The 26,881-nt window shown below is 36.7% G+C and overlaps 1 protein-coding gene across 1 annotated transcript in view; it reads left to right on the top strand.

The window, feature by feature from the left end:
* Positions 1-26,881, top strand: part of ZNF804A (zinc finger protein 804A) — a 243,214-nt gene that overhangs the window by 146 nt on the left and 216,187 nt on the right. The window lies entirely within an intron of this gene.

Raw genomic sequence — 26,881 nt, 5'->3', positions numbered from 1 at the left:
TCTCTCTCTCTCTCTCTCTCTCTCTCTCTCTCTCTCTCTCTCTCTCTCTCTCTCTCTCTCTCTCTCTCTCTCCCCCCCCCATTCTCCGCCGCCCCCTTTCGTCCTTTACATCTTCGTCTGGAGTACTCGGAGATTCAGCACTCCAGAAAGCTGGACAGTTCAGAGCGGTGCGCTTTCCTAGAAGGAGTCTGAGTCGGTTTCTTGGAGATTTCTTTTCTCCCTCCCCACCACCCACCCATCCCCCCCAAAAAAACCACAAACCAAAAGGAGAAGAAGAAAATTGTTAGTTTGTAGACGGGTTTTCCTCTCGGACTATTTCTGTTTCTATAGATTCTTTCTAGGTAGCACTTTGATTTGGGGCTAGTGTAGGATAATCCAGTGGACTCTTAAATGGCGTTGAAAGAAACACTTAGTCCATTCGCGCCCTCCTTACTCCTGAAAGGTAGAGTGCTGAACAAGCTGTAAAGCTCTCTTGGTGGAGAAGACCTGGCATTTTGAGTTTAGTTTGGTGAACATCAACACGGTCCAGTTTGAATTTAAGGGGTCAAGGTATTCAGAGAATAAAGGAAAATAACAAAATGAGCTTTTGGCCAGACGATTATTCAAGAGTTATGATGGGTGGAAGTTCAAAACATTCTCCCCCCCCCCGCCCCCATTTTTTCATGGTTGGTCAGAATGGGAAGATTTAAAACTGCTTCCATACTTTCTCACAAGGGAATTATGTTGATGTTTGTTAAAGTGCTTTTAGGACTCTGCTTCCACATCCTCTTATTAGGGAGTCATTCTCTATAAACTATGGTGGGACTTCTGAGTGCATGTAATGTAATAAGACTATTGGTCTCACTCTCCTGAGATGGCCTGAAATCAGAATGGATGGAAGAAACACCAATTTAAATTGGGGGGGGAGGGGGCGGCGCTGGTAATATATTCATGTTGCCAACCAAGTTACTTTAAATGTTCTTTGAAGTGTCCAGAATAATTGTAATTAGGGAAATAAATCCTCAAATCTTGTTGGCTTTTCCCCCCAATAAAACACTTAGAGAGAAACTTCAATAAAACAGATATAGGGATTAAGTTGTGGACTTCAGAGGAGAGAGATAAAACTCAGCAATAAAACACAAGTTTTGTTTTTGGAAGGAACCCAATTCAATCATCTGCCTAAAACCCAGAGGCCCATTGCTGGCCAGAGGTGACATTATCAGCATGGTCTGTTTCAATGAAGGCCAAGGTCAATTAATATCTCCGATATATATACAGATCCTTTAGAAGTTCCATAATGCTGGTACAGATTTGAAAGTAAAGTAGAACGATTTTGCTTTCTCATCACTTTTTCATTCTGAAAGTTTCTATAAGAACAAACTATAGGGAAACACAATACATATCTCACTTACAGGAAGGTTCCTATAAGATTTACTAGCATTTACTATATAAATACAATGATTAAGAAAGCTTGCGGTAAATTCTAAATAATTATGAATAATATTAAAAAGTTTTGTGTGCGTTTGAATGACATATATGGTTTTCTGCATCCTAGCTATTTCAAATTCTTTCCAGTGATGTTATCTACTTTAAATTATCTTTCACTCATGTTTTATCGAATGGGCAGAAATGAAATCTGTCAGGAGGGCTGTGTGTATGTGTATGCATGCAAGTATGTATTAATTAATTAAAACTAAATGGGTACAAAACTTGCCAAATTGACCATTAACTCTTAAGAGAAGCAATGGCAGGAATGATCCAGTATTTATATTCTGGTGCATTTTGTAATTCTCTACCTAATTTCATTTAGATATGCCAAACATGACCATTCAATGAAAGTACATGATTTGTATAGTTAATACAACTCCATCTCTTTATGATTGCTATTATTCTATATATAATGATTAAATAGACCCCTATAAAGCCAGTGGTAAGTATCTCCTAGTAAATATTCCAAGGTTAAGGTGAGCTCAAACTCCAGGTAAATAAATTCAGTAGAGAGTGAACTATTATGACTGTTATTTTCATCAACTTATATGGAAATTATACTTCATACAATAGTGGAAGTTTATACCATCAAGTCGACATGTGTGCGGATGTTATTCTAAAAGTTATATTTGAATTCTTTTGAAATCTGTATAGTGTCACATAGATCACATTCTAAACACATCTATTTTCTTCTGCAAAGCTAATGAAACTTCAGTATTCACTTGCTTTGAGCTTGCTTTGGGCATAACTGGGAGCAGTTTTATTTTTTATATTTAGCATATCTTTAGAAATGAAATCAGTAATTGAACCGAAGAATATTATTTTCTGAATTTATCTAGGTTAATGTCTACATTTGACTTTGCATTGGATTTAAAAGGCTTAAAAGTTTATTGAAAGTGGTATAGCAAACCTTTTGAGAGGTAATGGTAGTGAATTAATATAATCTAATGTTCTCAAAAAGAAGCAGAGAACAAATGTAATTTTATTTCACAGAGCCTGAAAGTGGTTAAAGTTATGGCATGCAGAAAATCTTATAAAGTATGAGGGATTTTCAATGAGAAGAAATATATAAACTATGTAACTTTGAGAACACATTGTTTCTATTTTATATAGTAAAACAAGTTTGGCTTAAAAAAACTAAACCAAAATAAAAAGTAGACAACTTGCCCAATAAATAAGAACATGTGAGATATAATGTATTTTTTCAAAAATAAATGCCTACATTTGCATATTAAAATAAGATAAAAGCTTTGTTTGTTGTTCTAGATGATTCATATTCCATCAGGCCTCATTTTAGAAGATGTTTTTCATTTCATGTGAGGAAGTAAAAAGAATGTTTCTTGAGTCAGTCCTTCCACTCATGGGATTGTTTACAAAAACTTTTATTAAAAATAATTACAGATTTTAACATGCACTCTGATTAATATAGAGCGCTATTTTTTAAATAAAGCATTATTTAAATGTCTTTGAGTCAAGCTTGACTCCCAGTAACCACATCCATGATGTTTCTTTGGCTCCAGTTGCAGACAAAAATGAAAAATATTTGATTTGAAATTGTACCCCTAAAATAGACTGATAACCAGGATTAAAAACTCAAAGACAGTTTTAGGGAATAATTTTGTGAGACATGGATTATTTAGACAATTAGCCATTTTTTCAGTGTTTATGCGGTAGCGTCCATTATTAATGAAGTCAGGGTTTAGATTTTACCTGAAGGGATTAAGGAATTCCATTCCCCTGTGTACACATTGTGCAAGTGACTTGCTCAAAGCAGAAAATATTTCATGACATCTGCGCAATATAATCAATTTTAAACTGTCAGCATCACACAATGTTTTGCTGGTCAGCATCATCAATATTGGAAACAGTAGTGTTAGGGTTACGTTTTAAAGAATAACGTGAAAGGTAAGGAAAGGGTTCTCAATAATTTGAAGTGAAAGTTTTTCTCTTTGCCCCCCCCCTTTTCTTTCTCCTGTCTTGTATTTGTGCAATTTGTTTCCTTGACCAAAAGGGGCCACTGCTGAGCAGCTTATCCTCTGCTCTTCAGCTCACTTTTTCTTCTTTTAAGCAATGTTGCTATGTGTGTTGTCGATCTTCAGAGTAAGAGATGTAAAGGAATGTGTTTGAATGGCCAAATGATACTAGGTAAAAAAGCAAAGTATTGTATAGTATTATATAGTATCTTTTCTCCAGTCCTATAGATAGAAAGAAAGGCATATGATGCTGGCATCGATGGGTAAGTCCTGAAAATATAGTAGCTGAGCGTTAAATTACAAGGGTAAAACAAAATGGGCAAACATAAACATAACTATTTTTTGAAAAGCATAGTGTGATTAACGCAAGAATTTCAGCTCTCATAGGAAATATACATGTTTGTATGAAGTAGTTGCAAGGCAGAGAACAAAGAAGCTGGTTATATAAGAGACAATACCTGTAAGATTAATATCAAAGACATTTGAGACTAAAAAAAAATCTGGTTTCAGAAAATGACATATAAGTATTGCACTAAAAAAGCAATAGAGCTGAAAGAAAAGACTTAGAAAAAAGAATAAGCTGATAGAAGTCAAATTTCTAAGAACTCCATATTATATATGTTTACTCAGAAGTAAATACTGATTTCAATGAGACCTCTTGATAAATGGGAATAGGTTTGTAGTCTAAAGAAGTGTGACATTGTATGCAAACTTTGGATATAGTTTTTTTTTTTTTGTTATAAGACTAGAATTCTGTATACATGTAACTTAGCAGGAAAGAGTAAGAAATGGGAGGAAATCTCCCCTAAATAACATTGCTATTTACTGTGTCATTATTGACACTCTCTGTATATATAGCCAAGATATTGCAATGGAGTTTGGACTGGACAAATGTGCCATGCTCACCATCAAATGGGGGGAAATAGTGAAAACTATTGCAAGAGCTTACATTCTGCAACAATACCTTTAGCATCATCAAGCATCAACATCTGCCTATCTGAGGTTTTTGGGAAAGACTCAATAGGTGGATAAAAATGCCAAATCCAACCTAAACATCTGGCTGATTGCTCAACCAACCATAAATATTTACCCCTAGGAATAAACTAATAGCTAGAAATGTGTCAAGGGATTCCATTTTATAGAACCTTCCCAAACTTAAAATATTTGGGAAGGGTGATTTATAAAATAGAAAAAAATGTATGGCATGAAATAGAATTTGTGAAGAGGGCAATCAGAATCAGAGTAACTGAACTTTTAAAAAGTTTCAAAACTCTTCCTGGCCATACTCTACATACCCTGTAGCTGTCCATTAATCGAGTAGAAACATCAAATCTGAGCTAGCAATCTCAGATTTCCCCATTTCTTCTTTTTTCTTCTAACTGAAATTACTAAGTTTTGAAGTTAGACTTTTTTGCATTCAGGACCGGGGCTTTTTAATTTTTTTGGTGAAGAATAATGTCCTTTTATAAGGAAAACATTGTGAGAGCAATTAATTAGTTCCCTGGAAATTTCAGTTAGGATTGTTTTGCAGCTTTGAGACTTCTTCTTCTTCTTCTTCTTTTTTTTTTTGATTCAATGAACTAGAATGATGGTAGTATTTAAAACTTTTTGTATCTTCCATCATTCGCCAATATTCATCTAATAGGCTTTCTTAAAAGATTTAAGGGTAGTTATAAGAATAGCAATAGCAATAGCACTTAGACCTATATACCGCTTTATAGTGCTTTACAGCTCTCTCTACGTGGTTTACAGAGTCAGCATATTGCCCCCAACAATTTGAATCCTCATTTTACCGACCTTGGAAGGATGGAAGGCTGAGTCAACCTTGAGCCTGGTGAGATTCGATCTGCCAAACTGCTGGCAGCCAGCAGTCAGCAAAAGTAGCCTGCAGTACTGCACTCTAACCACTGCGCTACCTTTCAAGAACGTCTTGAAAGCTCTTATAGTCTTGTTTTGCAATAGTTATTCCAGGTTTCATAGTAAAATTATGCGGTCATGGTGTATTTAATATGTATATTAAAGTCATTATTGCATGTGTAAGAAAAACAGTGCACCTGTGTGCTTATTGTTTATACATATTGTTGCACAGATTCATTCTATTTCTTGACAGCAAACTTATCTCTTCAAATGCAGTCATTCATACTTGTTAACTTGCTTGTAAAATCTGGCTGTCATTGAGAAGCACTGATTTCAAAAGATCAGGATGTGGCAATTACAACAGCAGTTTTTGGACTATTATACAGAGAACATAAAGACCCTCAAGAATAAAAAATTGACCATTCAGCCAACTGTATTTCCAGTTTGTTGTCTTTAATGGTTTAAATGGGTGAGTTGCTTATGAAATGCTTAACGCATTGTAAGCCGCCCTGAGTCTCCGGAGAAGGGCAGCATATAAATCAAATTTAAAAAAAAATGCAGTGTTGTTTCCTTCACTAGAGATGAGCTCACCAGATAATCAAATGTTTATGCTTCTGTCCAATATTGTTTTACTCAGTTATACCTTTTGATCTGGAGATTATTGGAGTTGGGGAATCTCCCAGATAGTACAGAACTCCAGTGTCCAACAGGTTTAACCAACACATGTCAGTGACATGTGTAAGTCCCATGTTCTCCATCTCTGCTTTAAATCCTCCAAGGATTAAAAATAATTTCTAGAAATCACAAGGAAAGTTTTCCTTGAAATCATTAAAAAAAAACATGTTTATTCTAGTGTATGTTAAAAAATATTTCTGTTATTACTTACAGTAGACCATATGCTTATAGTAAATTCCACAAATGTCCACATATAATTCTTTCCAACATTGGTCTTATCTGAATTGAATTAAACCTTCACATTAGAAACTGACTTTAAGAGCAGTCCAGTTACATAAATGCAACATATTTTCGTCAATTTACAGAATGCATGGCATATGCATAAACCAATTTTGCTGCTGCTAGAAGAGTATCTCCGGCAACCAGTGAGGCTGGATTGAAGAAACATATTGCTTTTTGGTATCTGTTAGAGGTGGAAGTGAAAACCTTATGGAGTGTCAGCATATGTTGTTGGCAGCACAGTATGCAGTGTAATAAGGGGAAAGAACATAACACACTTTATGCTGACTGATTATTTCTTAACTGTTAATGCAAATTTTGTGGAATTCCCATTTCTTCAGCCCTCTATGTATTATATATCAGGCTGAGGAAAATATATTTAAACAAAAATGTTTATACTTATTAGAATAGGGTAGGGGGAAATTTGAAAAAAAGAAAAAAAAACAGAAAAGGAGTCAATATATCTTTTTTCCAGAAAATCCTGACATTTAAAATCTTTTGCCTACCTAGGGTCTTAATTCTAATTAAACTTGCTGAGGATGACACTGCATATAGATTTATAAATCTTTTTCTTTTAAAAACAGATTTTATGATACTTAGAGCTTCAAAAAATAGAAAGGATGCTTACATGGATTCATGTTTAAATACATCCATAATCCAAATATAAATCTAATATTGTGTAAAAGGTGCAGTTGATTTTGTTTCTCCATTCTGGCTGTGCCTGAATCATATATAAAAATAGCATAAAGAAACAAGCATAAATAATACAGTAGCATAAGATGGGGACATATAGTTTTTGGTTTCATGCATGATTGTTTTTTTTTTTTTAGTATAACAGATAATATTTTTAAAATATAGTCATTTCAGATATAAGTGTGAGTAAATAAAAGGAAATGCTGAGTTGAATATGTAGGTTCCTGTGCCAAAGGAGAAAGACTTAGATTTCTGCATTCACCTTGAAGGTGTAAATTAAGTACAATGACATGAAATTGGCAGAGAGATGCTTCGTAAAGTAAAAGGAAATTTAGCTTGGTCATCAAAGTTATTCAGAATAATTCTGGCTTTGTCTTAATGAAGTCTACTTAGTGATACATTCTCGATATTTTTATTGCTCTAAGATTCATGAAATTAATAAGTTTTGTAAAATTAATAGAACTATATTAATGTCATTTTTAGTTTAGGACAGCAATTAAAAAAAAAACCCCAGCAGCAACTAACAGCAGATGGTGGAGAGGAATATGATCTGAAGGAAGAACAGGAAAGTCCATTGATTTGCTGACTTCAAAGAAAAAATAATTAATGGGATCTCCAATACATACTGTGTATAGATAATACTGATCCAATTTAGCTAGTAGATACTTTTGTGCATAGGGTCTGCTGTTCATTTGGGTATCCCCAGTTCAGTATGGAAATCTCTGATGGAGGATGGACCATCCTGGTTTGAACCTGTTCTAAAGAGAGAATTGAACAACTTCTTATAGATTTGAGTCATGATTTCAAATTTCCCATCCCCCCGCCCCCAAGAATGGATTATTACAATACAGATAATCTTTGACTTACAACAATTGATTTAGTGATGGTTCAAAGTTGGAACTGCACTGAAAAAAGTGTTTGATGACCATTTTTCACACATATGACCACTGCAATATCCCCATGGTCACAGGATCAAAATTCAGACACTTGGCACCTGACTCATATTTATAATGGCTGCTGTGTCCTGGGGTCATGTCATAACCTTTTGCGACCTTCTGACAAGCAAAGTCAATGGGGAAGCCAGATTCACTTAACAACCATGTAACTAACAACTGCAATGAATCACTTAACAACTGAGGCAAGAAAGGTTGTAAAACAGGATAAAATTCATTAAACAACTGTTTCATTTAGCAACTGAAATTTTGGGCTTCATTGTGGTCATAAGTCGAGGATTACCTGTATTAACAATTGAAAGGGATTCATTCTAGCAGCACTATCCCCCTCATGCTGTGGGCTGGAAGCTAAAGCAGAAATAATATTTGCCTAGAATAGATCAAGTTTATGAATTTATCACTGATGTGAATTTTAAACCAGAATTTCTCATTCTTATAATAATTCACTTTTGACTTTTTCCCCATAATGATACAATAGTTAAGAAAACAAACATCTTTCAGATGGATCTTTCATTAACATTAAAGCTCTACCATTCAAAAAACAAAAATATTTTTTGTATTATTATGCCACTTTTTAGTCACATATTAAGAATTAATGTAGACATTTTTGTTTTCTCTTTATCTTTAAACCTTGTCCATATCCGAAATTTTAATGAAGTGAAATCCAACAGATACATTTTCTTTACCCTTTGATTGTCTTGGATATAATTGGCAGTAACTTCTTGTATAGAAAAATAAGCAGTAGGTGTGATTGGGTAAATGCTATGAGTCAGGGTCAAAGATGAATGGTATGTGCAGAAAGATTAACAAAGAAAACAATCTAATTTAGATTGAACATTTTCCAGTGGCATTAATGAAGTGCACCAAGTAGTTTCTCCTTTGACCTCTTTTCATTCTTCATTTCTATCTTATTTTGTACTGCAAAAGAAACTTTAAAGAGCTTCTTTCTTTAAAAGGGCAAGAGAAATTAAAAGATGACTTTAATAAAAAGACAGAATAATGCATTATTTTGATTGCTAACAGGCTTATTGGTTCTAGATACTTGCATAACATAGTTGGATGAAAAGCTGGAGTCTTGAGAGTCACTGTTGCATGCCATTTGAACCCGCTACTTCATACATTTGTACAAATGTATAAAACTAATGATATGTTCCTGCCAAGACACTTTTGTTTTTTTCAAACTTTCTCTACTCAGCACTTCCATCTGATGAACGGATGTCCTAGTATATAGGATGTCTCCTCGAGGAGATAAATGTGGTCTCTAAGCTATTGTTAAAGTTTTATCTGATAAATATCTAGGGAGTTTCCTTCTTAACGTTCATAACCTGTAACATTTTATTCCAGAAGTTCTATAGCCCAGTTTATAATAGCAGCTTGACATTCTGGGCTAGATGCATCCCCCCAAAAATTCTTGAAGTATAGTATTGGGAAAAAAAAAAAGAGGCTAGCTAGAGAACGCTGTGTTTGGGTTTAAGTAGTGAAATAATAAAACAAACTCAGTAACAGACCTATGAAGTTGAAGAGGGGAATTCTGGACTAAAATAAATTGAAGCATTCAAGTTTTACTTATTTGCTGAAGTCTGCTCATTTACACTTGGTGCTAGAAATGACTTTTTGACATGGTGATATTTTAATGTCAACACTAAGAAGACATTTGCTTTACCCTCTGATCAGACTAACTTGGAGTTCAGTGGGCTTCAAAGGAAAGAAGGTATTGCTGCAGGCAAAGCCAACTTTCAGAAAGTTGCTGACAATGAAAGCTTAGAAATACATTTTGGTTCATTGGGATTGCTCAAAGAAGTGTAACATTCTTTTGCTCCTTGGATACTGCTGGAAATTATAAACCCAAAATTCTAAAGTTTTTAACACTAATTTCTTAGTAAATTGATTCCATTGCCTTGTGAATTATAAATTTAAATTGTATCAAGGAGAATTCCTCATCAGGTTGTAATTTCAGAATTAAAAATTGTGACTACACAGAGGGAGGGAGAGAAGGAGAGTACTGTGTGTTTGTGTATATACTGTAAAATCTGAGTAGGTCAAAGTCAGAATTACAAGCAGACAGATCTGTGAAGTTTTCAGTACAGTGTCCTTCAGAGTGCCTACATTTAAAGCAATTTAATGTCACCTGACATGTGACTCTGATCCTCCAGTAGGCTTTGTAATTAACACAAGTGTCTCAATGTGGCTTCATTTAACTAATTTTTTACTAAGCTGTTTAAAGCAATAATAGGTTTACTAAGATGCACACCTTTTATTTTTGCAAGTGTTAGGTAATTTTGTTTGGCATTAAAATATCACACACAAACAGAACTACACACACACACACACACACACACACACACACACACACACTTGTACCAAAGGTGCTTTAGACAACCATGACCTGGATGACTGACCATAGCCATACAGTTTTGTGTGTATAGTTTTTGAGGGTTTCCAAGGCATGCTTAGGGACTTCTTAACAATTTGGTAGGCATTTTCATGTCACATTCGGTTTATCTTTGGAACAGACTACCCAAAAAGTTATTCTGATTGCTGATACCAGGCAACGTTTTAGTTTTCCTAGAAGTAATGGGAAGAATGAAATTGAGAAGATTGTTGGAACAATTGTGATCAAAATTGTGATTATGAATGAGCACTGCTATGTGCTTAGGTTGAAACCTAACAACAATAACAATAAGAGCAGAGAAGTGCCTGTACTTCTAAACATGTAATGTGCTTGTGGATTTCTGGCACGTCTCACTGTTCAAAGTGATCCAAACTCAATGATGAAGGATAGGTGGGATAAGGAGACATTAGGCTTTCTAGATGATTTTGTAGGTTTCCCTTGCAGACTTGTATTTGAGCAGGTTGGGAGTTTGGCCCAGTCCTGGAGCAGAAACTTCATTGGTCACTCTGCTAGATGATCTTCACTGAGATTAGAACGGAAGACTTCTTTCTCTAAAAGAGGTGGTACCTTACATTTGCAGCTGTTGCTTCTGGGAGTAATGGCCAAGGCAGATTTTGATTAAACAAGCATATCAATTATGGCTATATTTAAACTAGGAAGCGTTTTGACTGATATACAAATGTTGTATACTCATGATAATACAATTGAATTAGTGCCCCACTATATACAGGACTGATTCAAAAGCTGCAAAAGCTGCTGACCAATACAGTGGTCAGACTGCTAAATGGGGAAGCTCACTGTTACAGAATTATGTTCATCCTGAGGTCATTGCACTGGTTATCAGTTTGAATTCCAAGAATTTGTTATCTATATAGAGCATTGTATGGCATCACACTAGGATATATCAGGGATTGACTTGCTAAATATTATTCCACCTGTCTGAACTGAATATTACAGTTGGTGCCAAAAAAGTTGTGGGCCAAAAGGTAGTCCTTTTCTGTAGTAGCCCTACAAATTCAAGCTCATCTTTATTACAACCAGAGGCCAACTATGCAAATTGTTTATAAACAGAATAAAAATTCCTACTAGTAATTAATGCACTCTTATTAAAATCAGTTTAAATATAGTTCACTAGCATGACACCAAATTATGGCAGTTTATGTAGCTGTTGTCTTCTCTCTAATTTTACAAGCTATTACATAAAAAGTTTGCCACATTGAGGATAATGTTCTCATCTGTAGCAAATAAAAGTACAAAAGAATAAAACAGATCTGAGTGGCCTTAACGTGTTGACAGAACTGGAGAAATGTACTTTAATTAACTATCTTTATAGAAATTACAAAATAAAAGTACAGTTTTTAGTTTCTCCCAGTGCACAAGAGTAGAGACACATGCTGCATGTAATATAATTATATGTAGCCAGTATATGTACCAATGATAGTTCTCAGCTAGAAACAGGATGTCCAAATTAATACAAGTTCCTTGTCTGTTTCAGATATTCTTTCACAACTGTTACATTTTTTTCTACACTATTTTTAAAATGCAATGTCTGAAGGGGGATTTTTGTCCCCCATTTTCTCTGTTTGCTTTAAAAAAAAAAAAACCTGGGCTATTTTTGGTATCTAACTTCTACAACCAGCTTGTCTAAATCCAAAAAAAATGAAACAACTCTTTGTTTAATTCAGGTATAAGGTATATTAGGTATCCACAAGCTTTGAGACCTAGTGGATACATTTGGAATGTTCAATAATATGGTATATTGTGAACACTCACATTCACAAAATGACTTCTATCGAAACATAATCAATTACAAAATGCCAATTTACCAGAATTATTTTTGCTGTCCTTCCAAGTCCCCCACATACAAGCAAAACATCCCCAATAATTCCTGTTCATACTTTTTCTGAAGCAGTGGGAAACAGTTTTAAACCGAACAAGCACCATTTTCACTTTCTGAGTAAACGTTTGGGGCCTGAGGGCATTTTTTTTTTTAAATCATCAAGATGTTTTGCAACAGTCTAGATTCCAGTTTTCATAATTAGAATAATTTATTTGAAAATTGAACAAGTCAGATAGGGCAGAAAGTTTGTTGAACCCCAGGGCTCATTAATATCCCTAGATGCTTTTGCTATAGGCCACAGATCCCCAACCCCTTGGTCCATGGATCAGTACCAGTCCTCAGCATCAATGGTGGGTTCCTCCTGGTTCAGCCCGGTTCGGCCGAGGTGGTAGCGGTGATGATATGACATCACCGAACCAGTTCTCTTTGTTCGGGAGCTGGGCCCTCCCCCCGCGTTATTCTTACCTTTTATTTGGCCCTGCCCCCAATCTATTCACTGCCTCCCGAGTCCCAGCTGATTGACTAGAAGGAAAAAAACTGTTTAAACTCTTGCCATGGGACTTCAAAGGGTCACCCTACAGCTGATCAGTGTTAAAAGGCAGTATGGTGGTAGACCAATGCGCTCGAAAAACAAATGTGTAGACCGGTGCCTCCAAAAACAAATCAGTAGACCAGTGCCTCCAAAAACAAATGAGTAGACTGGTGCCTCCAAAAACAAATGGGTAGACCGGTACAGCTCTGCAAGCAGTTAAAAGCCTGGTAGACCAGTACCTCTGCTAAATCCTAAAGAATTGTCACATGACCATCAAACCACGCCCACAAAATAAGCCACACCCACAGAACCAGTAGTAAAAAATTTTAGAACCCACCCCTGCTCAGCATGCCAGAAAGCAAGCGAAGCCCAATCCGTGGGATGCAGGCAACATGTGAAACCACACCCCCTCCAGCCCACGGGAAAACCTCTTTCCATGGAACTGGTCCCTGGTGCCCAAAAGGTTGGGGGGGGGGCACTGTTATAAGCAATATGAAGAAAAGGAGGTGTACCAGACTACGGAGCTAAAAGAAAGGAAGATAATTGTACACAAACATCTTTGCAAAACCTCTATCCAGACCTACTTTTTCTTCAGGGGAACTATTACAACAGAAACTACATTCAAAACATGCATATTTGTTTCTATTGTAAGGATTCCCCAGGGAAGAAGTTAGTCCTAGAAATGTGCTGAAATTTAACATTTTGCAATGAAGTATACATGCACCACTTTTCTTTTTACCACCAGAAAGACAATAAGAATAAGGAAAACCCTCTATGATGCATAGGTAAGTGACATACAGTCCCTGTTTACAGATTTTATTTGGCAAGCATGATGATGTTCTGTAAATATAACGCAGGACATTTTCTCCTGCTCCATATGCATAACCATCATAATCCCTGTGCTGATCACTGAGACTTATCTCTTTGCAAGTATGCACAGTGCACAATGTGAATGGCTAAAGAGGCACAGTACTGTGCTCTGTCTTTGGAAAATGTGTTTCATCTGTACTGATTTATCCCAGAAGAACCATTGTTCTGAATGGGGGGAATCAATTCCTACCAGTTAACAGCTACTTATTTTCTACCTTTCTACCTTACACACGTATTACAGTCCCAGCAATGTACATTTCTAATAAAATTAAATTAGCCCAGAAGTCTTGTTGCAAAATTATAATAATAGCACAAAGCCAAGCCAAGTTGAAGAAGTAACAGTTACTCAATTTGAACAGCCAGAAGAAGCCATCCATTTTAATACAGCAGCACCAGCCAGTCAGCTAAAGAAGATTGTCTGAATTCCTTTTTGCTTTTACTCATTGTCATCTTACATATTTTTTTCCATGTCTAAAGTTAGGCTTATTTTCCTCTTAGCAAATTTTGCTGCTGAGTCAACATGACTTGTTCTTTTGTCCTATAATAAATCAAAGTAAGAAAAATAAAAAAAAGTCCTTGATGTACTTATCAAACGGGCCCAGTTCAGATCTTTACAATTTGGATGTTAAGGATTTTAATGTTAAGGAGAGATCTTTGGTATTTGGAAGATTGAAAACTTTATGTATTTATAAATAAATACCGTGTTTTCCAGAAAATAAGACTGGGTCTTATTTTCTTTTAGGCTTGAAGGTCTTTTTTTTTTTTTTTTTTTTGAGGTGCAGGAGGTGGTGAGCGCAGTCACCTCATGGCTGCTGAGCCTTTTAACCATGGCCTGAGGATCAGCTGATCCAGCGAGGGCCAGGAGTTCTGTCTCTCCGGGTGCCTGGAGATGTTTCCAGCATACTCTTGCTAGCCCCAGCCCTGTCCATGGTGCCAGGCAATCTTGCAGCCAAGGGTCTCTCTATTCTGCAGCTCACCTTGTGACTATGGAGCAGGCGGCGACCACGGTTTGCACTCCGCCAGGCCTGGATCTCGGGTGTTACTCAGGCAGCTGCTACGATGAAGCAGAAAGCCATGCAGCTGTGGTGGGTAACTACCGGTTCTACCTGGATCGACAATCCGGTAGCGGTGGCTGAGAAGCTCCGCCCACCCATGCCAGAAGCTGCTACACATGCACAGAAGCATTGTGCGTGCGTGCTCACAAACGAACCAGTAGCAATGGGTTTTGCAACCCACTACTGCCATGCGGCCCATCAGAATTGGCTTCTCCCTGCCTCTACTGGCTACTGCTGCTTGAGAAAAGGACAGACAATTTTGGAAGATTGTGGGAAGCGCATGCTTACGATAGAAGCAAAGCCCAGCCTGTCCCTTTCAAGTGATCAAATGTCTCTCTGTGTGTGAGAGAGAATGTGTGTGTGTGTGTGTGTGTGTGTGTGTGTGTGTGTGTGTGAGAGAGAGAGAGAGAGAGAGAGAGAGGGAGGGAGGGAGGGAGGGAGGGAGGGAGAGAGAGAGAGAGAGAGAGAGAGAGAGAGAGAGAGAGAGAGAGAGAGAGAGAGAGAGAGAGAGAATTGCATTTGCATTAGTTGCATTTATTGAAGGAGTAGAGCCAGTTTTGTGTAGTGGTTAAGCCTCCAGACTAGAAATCTGTGATTTCTAATTCCACCTTGGGCAGGAAGCCATCTGGGTGGTCTTGGGTTAATCACTTTCTCTCAGCCTTATGAAGGAGGCACCGGCAAACTTCTTCTAAAAAAAACCCTTGCTTAAAAAAACTGCAGTATTTAAGCATTAATTCATTTAAGAGCCCCAAATCACAGCCAAGATAACAAACAAATGGATCATCAAACAAATCAATGCAGAGTTCTCACTCTTGAAGCATTAGTGACCAACTTCAAATTACCCCACTGCAGACATATTATGTACAGATCTAGCTCTCTGAAAAAGGCTCTAATCCTGGAAAAAGTGGAAGGAAAGAGAACATAAGGATGACCAGAAGCAAGATGGACAGACTCAGTTACAATTAGAGGGGTGATGAGTTGGAAGACCTGAAAGATTAGGTTAGGGATAGATCATCATGGAGAAAATCAACCTATGTGGTCACTAACAGAATAACAGAGTTGGAAGGGATCTTGAGGTCTTCTAGTTCAACCCCCTGCTTAAGAAGGAGACCTTATACTATTTCAGATAAACGGCCATCCAATATTTTCTTAAAAGCCTCCAGTGATGGAGCGCTCACAACTTCTGAAGGCAAACTGTTCCTCTGGTTAATTGTTCTCACTGTCAAGAAATTTCTCCTTAGTTCTACGTTGTTTCTGTCTTTGATGAGTTTCCATCCATTGGTTCTTGTCTTGCCTTCTAGTGCTTTGGAAAATAGGTTGACTCCCTCGTCTTTGGGGCAGCTCCTCAAATATCGGAACACTGCTATCATGTTACTCCTAGACCTTCTTTTTAGTAGGCTAGCCATACCCAATTCCTGCAACAGTTTGTCGTATGTTTTAGCCTCCAGTCAAAAGTAACTTGACAGCAGACAATCAATTTTCTCAGGAACCCAAAATGGCTTACATACGTCTCCCTCTTCCCCATTCCTCTTCTCACCCCACTACCCCTCACCAAAAATATGAGAGAGTGGACAGTCCAAAGTTCTCCCTGTAGGCTTAAACCTGAGTCTCCCTGATCTCAATCTAATACATTAAGTGCTACACACAGTGCTCTAATTTCAATATGAAAAGGGACTGCTTATATCTAATTCACTCTCCTTATAGTTTACAGATAAGAAATGTCCCGCATTTCTTATCTGTTTACAAAATCTTCATATCGGAGTACACCTTTTCATTTATTTGAGCACCAGAAGGTCTCTGAACTTCATGCTGAGAATAATAACGCCTTCTGAATTCCGTATTGCTCGACCCTGACTCAATTAGGGAAAGATGCATAGTACATAATTTCTCTTGTGCCTACATACAATTTTTTTAACCCAACCTCATTTTAAAATTTTTATTTTGTTTGTTTTGTGATATTGCTCTTGGCTCTTCATACTTGTAAGACTCAAAATCAACTGTAATCCTAAACAAACAAACAAAATTGTAACCTTCTTGTTTCTTTGGTCGAGCTGTGTTTTTATTCGGTTTTTATAATGTTGAGATTTATAAATATCTTCTGGAAATTGCCATCTGTCGCTCAGTCTGTCTGTTGTCAGCCCATCTTCTCTGTAACATCTTGTCAAATTTGTCTATATTCCTTGACCACCATTCAAACAGTGTCGGATATGCAAATATAGTTGCACAAGTAGTGAAAACATGATTGCTACAAATATGAGCTATGCGACAGCACAAAATCTTAATGCTCTTGAAGCCAACTTTCAGGAGTCAATTAAAAACAGGGAAGATATTTTAGGATATACATGTTGGGAATCCCTTAAGCTTCAAATAAGCTGTATATTGAGAAGGCAAATATCTTAGATAGGGAAAAATGTTTCAATTCATTTTAAGTGCTTTGCAAATAACTGATAGTGATGATGAATTGGATCTAAATGAGTACTATAATGTAATTGAAATCCTGACTTTGATTAGTATGACTGAGAAAAAACTGCACTGTAAACAAAAGCTAAGATTGAGAAAAGATATAAATATATTCCAAGTGTACATTCATTTTTTTTGTTTCAAACCACTGCAGAAGGTCCTGCACAATTTAGTTGTGTTTTTATATATACAAAATACATATACAAAATATGCACGTTGTCTTTGAATATATTTTTGTAGATATTCTTCAGATTTTATCATTCTTGGCCAAAAAGAAATTTCTTCTGATCATTCCCGTGTGTGTGTGTGTGTGTTTGTGTGTGTGTATCTGTCTGTCTGTACTCATGTATGTATGCATATAGTGATTTGATTTAAATTATGCATTATTTCTTATTCAAAAAGATATTGTAAGACAATATAATAACGACTTAATATTGGTAATGCAATTAGGCTATGCTATTATCACTACCCAGTACTTCTAAGTTCTCTGGTTTCTAAAGGCACTTCTTTATTTAGCTATTGAAATATTTATCAGGCTCCTTATATCAGTGGAACTCAGGGATGGATGTAAACAATAAAAAGGAATTGCAAACCATAATAAAACATTGAAAGAACAGCACCACCAAAACCATGGACTCTATAATCCTGTATAAATAAAAGATGAATCAAAATAGAGACCATTCATCTCAGGCCTTTTGAGAGGACAACCGATACCCGTTTCTTTCTTTCTGTTCCCCTTTCCCATAGTTGTCCCTTTGTCTTATGCTTTTTCTGTGTTTTAGTACTGTGTTGTCCTTTGTTTTTATAACCATTGTAAACTGCCCAGGAATCAGGGGGGCATATAAATGTAATAAATAATAATAATAATAATAATAATAATAATAATAATAATAATAATAATAATTATTATTATTATTATTATTATTATTATTATTATTATTATTATTATTATTATTATTTATTGGTTAATCTTTAGTGAGATTCACAGCCTTTGAGGCTGGTTAATAGCTCAGCAGCTCGAGTCCTAACCAAGGACCTAGGAACTGTTAAGGTATCGTCGGAGGATGTAAGCTGTTCCGAGTAAGGTGGTTTTTTGTAGAGTCAAAATGTTCAAGTCCGGCAAATTTAGAATTTCTAAATAGTGGGGTAGCTATTATTATTATTATTATTATTATTATTATTATTATTATTATTATTATTATTATTATTATTATTATTATGCAACAATGTGGACTCACAAAAGAAGTTCTGTAGCTGGTACATTGAGTTTGTATCCTTGAAGTCCTTCTGAGGATGTATATTAGTGTGATTAATGACATTACATCCCAGTCAAGCAACTTCTGTGTTGCTCTCATGTACTGAATGAATATAATGATTCTGATTTTAATTCAAGACTGCAAAGCAGCTATTAGATGCTTAGTTCAGTGAATTCTGTGACCAACCCATGGTATTATGGACAGTATTGCGATGAATTATTCAAGGCCTTATGTTGTCAGCAATTTTATTGCAGATAGTAGCAAAGGCTACAATCTTCAAGTGCATGAGTTTGTTTTTCAGTGATTACAGCGCCGTGAGCATTTTCATCATAGCTAACCCAGATGTTTTGCTTATTTCAAGCAAAAATGTGATTGCATTGCATTTTCCAGTCTGTGCCCTCTGTTCGGTTTTGGTTTTCAAAATCCTTCTTGACTTAAACAAGTAAAATAGTTAAGGTTTAATAATGGGGAAAAGCTGCCATCACTTTGACAGTTGTATGGCTTGCAATAATTCAGTGAGGTTAAAAACTGCATCCAAATTTTAATGTCCCTGCTCAGTTTGGTTGTAAAAGTTAACTGCTGTTAGTTGAAATAACTGTATAAAATCTAGTCAGTCATTAAAAGGATAGGTTTTTAATGAAAATAATGGTTAAAGTCAAATTACCTTTTACTGAATCTATTTTCAAAATTTTGCTAAAATAACTTGGAATGAACATGTCTGCATCATGTTCTACAGCATGTCTACAGCAATGTATTGTCTTGCCCAGCCTTTACTACAGTGTCTGCATTACTGATTTATTATTTGAGTAATGGTTGGATGATGGTATAATTAATTATCGTGGAAATCTTCAATAAATCAATGTAATGATGCTTTGTGTACCTCTAGATTGTGATGTGACAATTCAAGCCTACATTGTAGTCCAAAGAGATACACTAAATGGGTTGTTGTTGTTTTTTGATAGTGGTGGTAATACGAAGAACATTGTTAAGTCAAATTAGGATCACTATAGATATAGTGAACTGTTTTGTAAAAGAATACATTCATCATCATCATCATCATCATCATCATCATCATCATCATCATCTTCATTTTAGCCATTGTCTATCCGCTGCAGGATGAAGGCCTCTTCCGCATGTTTCCAACCAATGCAGTCCTGAGCTTTCTTTTACCAACTGGGCCCACAATACTTGCTGATGTCATCAATCCATCTTGTTTTAGGTCTCTTTCAGGGATGCTTTTTATCAAGTCGGATCCATTCTATGCAGTGATGGAATTCAATTTTTTTTTTTTACTACTGGTTCTGTGAGCTTGGCTTGGTGGCCGTGACAGGGGAAGGATATTGCAAAATCTCCATTCCCACCCCACTCTGGGGCCAGCCAGAGGTGGTATTTTCCGGTTCTCTGAACTACTCAAAATCTCCAGAACCTGTCAGAACCTGCTGAATAGCACCCCTGATTCTATGACTGCCTTGGTCCACCTGCTATCAGTTCTTCTTGCTATGTGACCAGCCCATTTCCATTTCAATTTTTACTCTCTTGGTGATATTGTATACTTTCGTTTGTTCTCTGATATATTATTGTCTACTATATTATAAGATTTTTATCTTACCCAGTAGCTATAACCGAAACACCCCCTCCCCCAAAAAAACAAAGAACAAAAAAAAACCCCACAAGTCCAAGCAGACTTTCAAGAATTATGTGGCTCATAAAAGCCTGTTGAGTTTATTCTGAGAAGGTCAAAACTGCTAGTCTCTACTGAATATCCTAAGCATAATGAAAAGAGAAGATAGGCTTTTAAGGAGCCATCACCAATGTGTGCTGAATAGAGGTGAAAGGACAAAACTTATGGAAGGAAATCTGCAATAGGTATATAAGAGGAGTGATGAGAGGCTGCTAAGGAGAAGAAATAAGTTAGTTTTTAAATCCCGCTTTTGTAGTATGTTTTCCTATTCAAAAGGATGTCTAGACAAAATCTTTTTAAAATTTACTGAACCTTTAAAAAGTAGAGCTTTGCGGTTGCCCACAAATTGTGTGTGTGTGTGTGTGTGTGTGATTCTCAGCTGAAACAGAAGTGCTGAAAATGCTCCAAATGCTCAAATGTAAATCTACCTAAAGGAATGCTGATTGCCTGAATGGGATCACTTACTCTGGAAATAGATGCTTATGTCTTGTTGGTTTTTCTTCACTCTATGCATACCTAACAAGCTGTGAGAACTGAATTTGATGGATTTATTTACCTCTTTTAAGAGACTTATGCTGTTTTTGGATGTACTGAAATAATTGGATGCCCCAGTCATTAACCAGAAGTCATCTAAATTTGAGTATTCTGAAAGACCATCAAGTTGTGAATTATTTAACCAATAGGGGAAGGGTTGACAGAGGAAGAGATACAAGCTTGTGGGATTCATGATTCAAGGAATTAGATCTGCATACTGTCCCTTGACTTAGAGGCATAATATGCTGCACTGCTCGGGTACCAAATAGTCTTGGGATAGCATCATTGTCAGCAGTAAGGGAATGATTTACCTTGTGTGTGTACTACTGCAATGAATCTTCCATATAGCATTCTACCTTGAAGAGTGAAATAGTGGCATACAGAAAAGTCCTTTCATACCAGCCAAGCAACAAACAACACTCTGGTTTATAGAATTGCATATACAATTGATATTAATTGCTTTTTAGCTCTCCTGCATTTTGGAATGAGCTAAAAACACTTTTTATATTCATAGGAAGTCCCATTCATTGCACCCATTGAGATCCATTGTGTGATGAGGCTTTTGTGAGAGAATCAAGAGGGATGCCAGGTTGCGGTATGGATTGTATCCAGAATGTCTGTAGGTTTTAATGGATAAGTTGGGAAGAACTAGGATTGTTTTAGCCAGTTTTTGGCTCGGATACTGGGGTGATTGTAGGTATTGTACAAGATTGGTGATGGGGAAGGATGGGTCAAGGGAACCTTTTGGCAGGTGAGATGAGTTACAGGTAGTCCTTGACTTATGACTACAATTGAGCCCCAAATTTCAGTTGCTAAACAAGACAGTTGTTAAGTGAGGTTTGCCCCATCTTACGGTCTTTCTTGCCACAGTTGTTAAGTGAATCACTGCAGCTTTTAAGTTAGCAACAGGAAGTCGCAAAGGGTGATCACATGAGCCTGGAACACTGCAACCATTATAAATACATGCCAGTTTGCCAAGCATTCTAATTTTGATCATGTGACCATGGGAATGCTGCAATGGTTGTACATGAATGAAAAAATGGTCATAAGTCACTTTTTTTCAGTGCCATTGTAACTTTAATTGGTTACTAAATGAATGGTTGTAAATCAAGGACTACCTGTACTTCCAGGAACAGAGAAGTGGAATGTAGTAACAAGCCCAGTGAATCTCAGATTATTTGCAATGTACTTTTTCCTTAAAGTCTCTGTATAGTTAAGTTCTTTTTTTTTTTACATCATCCTGTTGCATTGTATTGTATTTGGCGGTGTTTTTGTGCATATACATGCATGTATGTATATATTTATGTATCCAAACTGAGATCCAGACATGCTTTGATTCATTTTGCTCTATGTATAGAAAACGTGTGGAATCACAATGGCTTTCACCAATTGATTCTGTCGAACGACAGCTGGAACGTGCACAAAATGGTGATCTCAGGACATGACCTCAGGATACCACAACTGTTGTAAATAAACATCAGTTTCCAATGTCTGAATTTTAGATCGTGTTATATTGGGGATACTGAGATGGTCATAAGTGTAAGGAGAGATCATAAATCAGTTTTTTTTCAGTAATTTTGAATGGTCACTAAAGAAACAGGCGTTAATCAAAGACTACCCATAGTCTTTTATGGAACACCATCTATCACAGCTACACTATTTCCCCAAAAATAAGACCCAACCAGAAAATAAACCTTAATGCGTCTTTTGGAGCAAAAATTAATATAAGACCCGGTCTTATTTTCAGGAAGGGGTGTTGAAGGTCTCATGCCTGAACCGATTCTAGGCTGCATCAATATTTTAAAATAACTATGCAGCCTATTCATTAACCAGATATTTGGGCAAACCTTTAATTAGGATATCGTGTGGACATATGCATTATTCAAAATAACTAGCATATAGTAGAATATTACATCAGTAAAAAAGAGATAAATCATTCAGAATGAATGACAGTAGATGAATATTCATATCGTTTTACAGACTGTTACAATGATTAAATCCCATGGAATTGTAAGAGTGCAAAGCCACTCTTTGCAGCCTCAGATGACAATCACAAATGCCACAGGGCATCATAGAACAGTGCAGAACAAAGCAAAGATGATTCTTCACTTCGGACTTAGATAAGGGGAGGTAGCATTAAGTTGCAAAGCAAATTTAAGGGGATATATTGCTTATTCCTCCTTTAAAGCATAGTTCATGTCTTCAGCCTCAGGAAGTTATCTGAGACCTGTAAAAACAGATGTTGCTGCAAGTTGAGAGAACCTGTTTTATCACCAGTGATAATTTTATGAATAAGCAGAAAATTAAATATAAATCTTACTCCTAAAGTCCCCCCCCCAATTCCTAAATAGCACAAGAAAATCCTTTGTCTTCTTAAGAATTATAACACTGTCCTCAAAATATTGTTTCCAAAGGAACCAAAAGTTTATATTTCCAAGCCTGAAAACAGACCCTAAATAATCCCGCTTGATTCTCTGCAACTAAGAAATAACATTTGACTGTATCCTCCAACTGAAACACATTTTAATGGATTTTTTTTAAAGCTACCATATTTGTTAAAATCTGCTACTTGCACTTTTTTTTCTTTCAGTTAGATTGTATACATAGTTTTTAATCAGTCAGTCAATCAATCAATCAAATTTTAAAGCTGATTAAGGACCCTGCCAACAAATCTTTTACTTGATATTTGGGACAGCATGGAAGTTTCTAAATTTGAAAATGAGTGCAATTGGGCTAACAAATAAAAGAGATAAAGTTTTCTCATTGGTGGTGCTTCTTCATTTATAGAATTCTATTCCCAGTAATACCCACTAGATCTCATCTTTATTTAAAGTCTTTAGGCCTCACAATGGGTCCCAATCTCAAAGACTTGTCTAGAGATCTGAGCCTATAATTTACTAATTTGCCAAAAGGGCTTTATGACCATAATTCCATTTGGAAATTATTAAGTGGCTGACTGTCTCTTTTATTTTATTTTTTGTTTTGTAGTTTTTTTAAACTTTTAACAATTTTGTTGTATGCTGCTTTGAGAACGTTTATTCTAAAAGATGGCTTTGTAATAATATTTCAATCTCTCAAATAAATACTTGTTGTAAAGAGCAGGTTGCAAGAGGGAATTAACAACATTTCTCAGAGCCTCAAATTAAAATTTGAAGATTCAAAAACAGAAGGAAGGAATCATTTTTAAATGCTGAATTACAGCCTCTACTGAGAGTGGTGATCCATGGGTAGTCCTCTGATTTGCTGGTATCCATTGTGGCAGGGTTGCAATCCAGCAGGTTCTGACAGGTTCTGGAGAACCGGTAGCGGAAATTTTGAGTAGTTCGGAGAACCGGCAAATGCCACCTCTGGCTGGCCCCAGAGTGGGGTGGGAATGGAGATTTTGCAATATCCTTCCCCCAGGAGTGGGGAGGGAATGGGGATTTTGCAGTATCCTTCCCCTGGAGTGGGGTAGGAATGGAGATTTTGCATTATCCTTCCCCTGCCACGCTCACCAAGCCACGTCCACCAAATCACACCACGCTCACCAAGCCATGCCCACAGAACCGGTAGTAAAAAAAATTGAATTTCACCACTGCATTGTGGTGTGCTGCACTCACATGATTGCCATTTGCACACTTCACAGCTGGCTTCCAATAAGCAGAGTCAATGAAAAAGTTTGCAGTAAGATTACAAGCCGCCACGTGATGTCTCACTTATTGACTGTGACACTTAACGATGGAGTTGCTAGCCCTAATTGTGATAATTAAGCAAAAGCTACCTATATATAGTAATAGGTAATGTGTAGAATTCACATTCTATCTTTCTGCATATGCACCATTGGTTGTGAGAGAGTGATCTTTGGACTTAATATCATGTCTAGTTCATTTCCACAGTTTCTAAATTTATTCTACACTAATTGCAAGATCTGCTACAGCAGAGAAGAAAGGTGAAAATTAAAGAGCAACTTGTTCTGTGTGCAAACAGGGAATAAGTCACGAAAGCCTGAGAACTACATAGTGATAAGCTGCCACGGAACAGATTTCTTATCACGGTACATACTTGGGGCATAAACTGCTTAGCTTATTATCAGTAGCACACAGTGGTATGCAGGGACTGTACAAAAAAAAAAAAAAATTCCAAATTTGTTTCTGCCTGCATGCTCATTTCAAATAAACAGAATGGTGAGGGGGCAATATTACACCAACAAAAAATGTTGAAGTGTATTGCACAGTGGTACTTAAAAGTTTGTGTACCCTTTAGAATTTTCAATATTTCTGCATAAGTATGATCTAAAATGTGACCTGCTCTCTACACAAATACTACAATTAGATAAAAGAGAAACCAATTAAACAAATAAGTCAAAATCATTATACTTGGGTTATAACTCCTGGTGACAAATTTCCCTCTATGAGTCAAGCTGGATGCCACCTTTTCTCTGGATGGGTAAAACCTTTGAGTTTCTGTCATTTTTGACCCCGCACCATATCCATCTGCATTGGATAGACAGGGTATATTTTCTCCTCCAAATAAGAAGCCCTCAGCAATGTAAACACTGTCCATTCCAGCTCAGGGTTACCAGCCCACATTGCTCTTAATTGCTTCCATTTTTCTAGTTCTATTTCCCAGAGTTTAAAATTCTGCCTCTTCCAGCGCAGCATCTGTGACCCTTTCTATCCTTTCTCCTACTTCCTAGAAAAAAACTAAATTATGCAATACTCCCAGCTTCTTTTTCTTCTTCTTCTTTTCAACAAAACGAGCACAAAGATTTTTTTTTTGGGGGGGGGGGTGTTTCTGCAAGGATATGTGAACTGCTAGGAGCAAGCTCTGGGTTGAATCCTGAATGTTAAAAATTACAGAAATTGTAGCAGCTGGATTACTTTCACTTCGGAACCCAATTTATCATTCTGTTTTGTTGGGAATATATTTTTCAGTCTATTCCTAATGACTTTTTTTGTGTGAATTGGAGAACAGACTGCTCTATTTAAAAAGTAACTGAGGAACCGACAAGCAGTTGTTCTCCCACGCTACCAGTTGAATCTTTGTTGGGATCTGAACCAGTGGTGGGCTGCTGCATGGTCGCAAGGATTCGGGCGAACCTTTAGCTCTGATCGCTGGCTGGGCCCGCCCATTCGCCCCGTTCTATGCTATCCATTTATAACTTACTTTCTGGCTCGTTGGCTGGCCCAGCTGCATTCTGCACTGCCTTGCTGTTCTCACCGGAGCTGCCTGAACTGATTAGGAGCCTGTTTGAAGCTCCATTTCTCTCCCAAAGGGGCGTGTGGCTGTGCACGCTCACAACTAGTGAACCCTTTGTTAAAGAAAGTGCAGCCCACCTCTGATCTGAACACACCATTACAAGATCACATAATAACATTACCAGAATGGATGAACCATTGTGTGTTTGTGTGTGTGTGTGTGTGTGTGTGTGTGTGTGTGTGTGTGGTTTTCCACAATTGGAAGGGATATGGGAGACAACCTCACAACTGCAATACTGCTCTGTGCTTTTGATAATTCTTGCAGTTTGATAACAAATACAGTTAGTCCTCATCGGTAAGATCACACTTGGAATATTGCATTGTTTTGGTCACAATGATACAAAAAAGATGTTGAAACTCTAGAAAGAGGGCAAAGAAGACAACAAAGATGATTAAGGGGCTGGAGGTTAAAGCATATCAACGGTTAAAACCCATTGGTTTTAATCATTAAAAAAATCCCCATGTATGTGATTTTTGTTCTTGTTTTAAAGTAGGAAGCACAGAAAGCTGCAGAAAAATAGAAAAAAAATTGTAAGTGGCAGAGGAATTATGCAACACACTATAACAATACTCTAGTTTCCAAAACATATTGAGAATAAAGTAGAAAAACAGCTTCTTTCATAGAAGAAGTAACTGAAGACAGATTTTGTCATGCCTCTAGAATTAGTTTTATCTTTTGAAGTTTCACACGGGAATAGTCAATTCCTCAAGCATTCTTCTTTCATGAATATGGAGACACTTCAACTGACTTATAATCAAATTATAATTCATTGCCTTGATGACAGCAAGCAGTTAAATAAACAAATAAATGCCTAAGAGAAGTACTTGAATATGTGGCATCTGCACTGAACATAAGAAAATATCACCTACTCATTTTGCTAATTAGAGAACCGTAACAAGCCATACAATGAGGTGATTTGGTAGAATGGTTAGCAACCACTTGCTTTGCTGAAAAACTGCTCAGAATATGGAAGGTCTTCATTCCGGAGCCTTATTTTCTTTTTAACGTCTATATGAAGTCACCCATGAGTATGGTGCAGTATGGGCACAGCATTGTCAGTATGCTGATGATACTGAATTGTATATCTCCTCCTCTAGCCTCTATGTTAGGCTGTCAAGGCCCTTTC

This window comes from Pituophis catenifer, unplaced genomic scaffold, assembly GCF_029215685.1.
Source record: "Pituophis catenifer annectens isolate HBS135680 unplaced genomic scaffold, rPitCat1.0.hap2 SCAF_1, whole genome shotgun sequence".
NCBI lineage: Eukaryota > Metazoa > Chordata > Lepidosauria > Squamata > Colubridae > Pituophis > Pituophis catenifer.
Note: the sequence above shows the minus strand (reverse complement) of the source record. Positions and strands in the feature narration are given on the sequence as shown.